This window comes from Acanthisitta chloris, unplaced genomic scaffold (assembly GCF_000695815.1).
Source record: "Acanthisitta chloris isolate BGI_N310 unplaced genomic scaffold, ASM69581v1 scaffold9553, whole genome shotgun sequence".
Classification (NCBI taxonomy): domain Eukaryota; kingdom Metazoa; phylum Chordata; class Aves; order Passeriformes; family Acanthisittidae; genus Acanthisitta; species Acanthisitta chloris.
In genome coordinates, this window is record NW_008664337.1 from 10,287 (window position 1) to 13,341 (window position 3,055).

Sequence of the window (3,055 nt, forward strand, 5' to 3'; positions counted from 1 at the left end):
CAGAGCTGCCACCAGCCCCATCCTGGTCCCACCCTCAGCAAACAGGCACTGAGACTCTCCCAAGTTAAACTCTCCATTTATTGGATCCTCTTACAAAAAAACTCAACATTGTGCTCGTGTTGAAGGAGTGATTCTCGTCTCTCAGTTCCTGTTGGATTTTCAATCCCGGTGCTCTCGGAGCCGTCGGCACAGGGAGGGCAGGGGGGGCTGTGTCACCGCGGACGATGCTATTTACAGCGATCGGGAAGGGACCTCGCTCCGCCCCGGGGGAAGCAGCAGGAACTCTGGAAAGGGCGGAAGGGCTTTCCCCTGGGAAAGGTGCAGCGTGGAGAGCCCTTCCCGTGCCCTCGGGGCTGGGGTGGTGGAAGCCGCGTGCCCTGGGAGCCGGGATGAATTGTACAACCTAACCTGAGCTTCGGAGTGACCCTGGGACCCCTGGACATCCCAGGAGAGCGATGGGAGGGAGCAAGGGAGGGCATGGGATGGTGCATGGGCTGCACTGCTCTCCAGGAAAGCCTCTCTCCTCTGTGCTGGGGGAGGAAAGCCTCAGGACAGCTGAGAGCCCGGGATGTGTCAGGAGCAGACAGCTGGACTGGGAATCACAGCTCTTACTCCGGGAGGTTTTGGTGGCTGTTTGGGAAAGAGCCACAGCAGCAGGACCGGGAGGGACAGCACTAGCCCTGCAGGAGGAAGGAGATGCTTTTGCTGGTAGTGTTTTCTCACAGCATTCCATGCTGCCTGGCATATCCCCCTGGAGCAGCCTCTTGACCCATTCACCTTCAAATCCTTCCCCTCTCGGGGGCTGAGCAAGGAGGAATCCACCCCACGACACCCATTGCACAGCCTCTCCCTGCTCAACCGCAGTGCACCAGGGATCTTCCCAACGAAAGAGGCCAAGGATCCTGGGAGGAAGAAGAGCTGGATGTGCACGACTGATCCCCTGAGCTCACCTGGCCCAAGCCCCCATGACACACTCAGCAGCACAAACACTTCCCACCCCGTCCGCGTTCCCCACGCTGCGGCACAGGATCTCACCGAGTAACATCTGTTCCCTTCAGATTTTGGAAAATCGGGTGCTGAGCAGTGTCCTTGTTTGGATAAAGAGCAATCCATGTCCAAATCATTCCATGCTCCCACCTGACCAGGAAGGCTGAAAGCAGCACTGCCTCCCCCCTGGGCTGGCACTGGAGCCCTGAGCGAGGCACCACTAACGAAGGCAGAACTGAAGCCGCAGTGAGGCCCCTCAGGGACACTGAGGCTGGAGCTGCTGCCAAGTGCCACATTCCCACTCTGAGCAGGGGCAGAGCATCTTTCCAAGCATTTCAGGGCCTCACAGGAGCCTCAGATGGCATTCTTAAGGACTCCGTGAGCCTTCACATGCTCCGTTTTGAGCATCTGATGATTAAACAAAAAAAGTAGAAAAAAAACAAACCAGAAAGGAAAAGATTCCTTGATCCATGTTTCACTGTGGTCAGTAGTGCTGGTGAAGGCACAATCCATTGGTTCTGCTGGGAACAGGCTACTCCCCCCCTTTCCCTTCCCAAGAAGGAAGTGTTGGTGACCCTAGCACATGAGACTGACATGGAAAACTGGCTGAAAGTTGTCTGGAGAGGCCACATAAGCCCCCAAAATGTGGTGCAGGTGGCAGGAGAGGAGTGGACAGGGCTGACCTTAGCCCAGGAGCTGCTGATTTTCCTGCTCCCATCCCGGGCCAGGAAAACTGGGGACATTGAGGTGAATCACACGTGTCACCTTCCAGCCTAGCCAGCAAGAGCTTCTCCAGGCTGCTCTAAACATCTGGGATGTGCTGAGGGAGAACATCACACGAGGGGCAAGTTGTGTCCTTCCCTTCTGTTCCAGGCTGGGACTGAAGCAGGACAGAGCAGCAGCCGAGCAGGAGGTTGGGTGATCGTGTGTAGCAGCATTTTGCTCTGGTGGGAGAGAAAGCAGCTCCAAAAACATTCCATGAAGGTGATCCCAGTGCTGTTCATGCAATGGAAAGCTCCCGGTGGGATTAACCCCCGGACGCAGCCCAGATCCAGGAGTGAGGATGGGATGGGGGTTTAAGGCAGTTATGCTGAGGCCCACGGGCAAACCCAGTGTGGACACATTTCACTCTGGGATGAGGAAGAGCAGGAACCGCAGCCACGGTGCAGCCTCAGCTCCGGCACACACAGCCTGGACTGGAGCTTGGCTTTGGCCCTGCTGGGCTGAGCAGAGAAGGGTCAGTGTGTCCACGAGCCTGTGGCACTGCTGTGCTGCACATGGATCACTCCTACAGCCCAAACACACTCCCTGTCTTCAGAGGTTTAGCAGCACAGGGTGGAAAAGGATACCGAGAAAGAGACTGCAGCAACAGAACTCCCCTGGAGCTGCGGCATGGGAATGGTGCTGGAGATGGGAAGGACCCTCCAGGCCAACCTCGCCCTTCTCCGAGGGTGGTGAGCAGAGCAGAGCTAAGGGCTCATCACCAGCCAACACCTGAGAGTCCTCAGGAGTCGCCACAGGGCAAGAGGAGCCTGGACATGGTGTGTGTGAGGGGACGGGAAGGGCTGTCCATGGGAGAAAGGCTGAGGACAACAGTGGTGCCAGAGCTGCCTTGATGCTGCACTCCAACACCTCCAACCTAGCCTTGCTATGGTCCCCTCAGTGAGCCAACAGGGCCTGAGGGGGAAAGGGGATGGGGGGGGGAAAGAAAACAAAAAAGCGCCTCAGGTGGCAAATCTAAAACACTTTCATTTTAAATAACAATAATTATAATTAAAAAGAATGGCTGCCCTTGGCTAGGCAGAGCCACTAGCCAACATGCCATTCCTCAGTGTACGATCCTAGGGAGTGCTGCAGGGACGCCGTGAGGTCCTGTCCCCCGGCGCTCGGTCGAGTCACTGTGGGAAGGGTGGGAGAGGAGAGGGAAATGTGCCCATCCCCAATCCGGGCCGTCCTGTTTGCTCGGCGGGAGGAAGTCCAGAGCAAACAGCCCCAACAAACCACCCCCCTGCACCCTCCCCTGGCTCTGGCTGGAGTTCAGGGCAGGAGCACCCGGATGCTCCCAGTT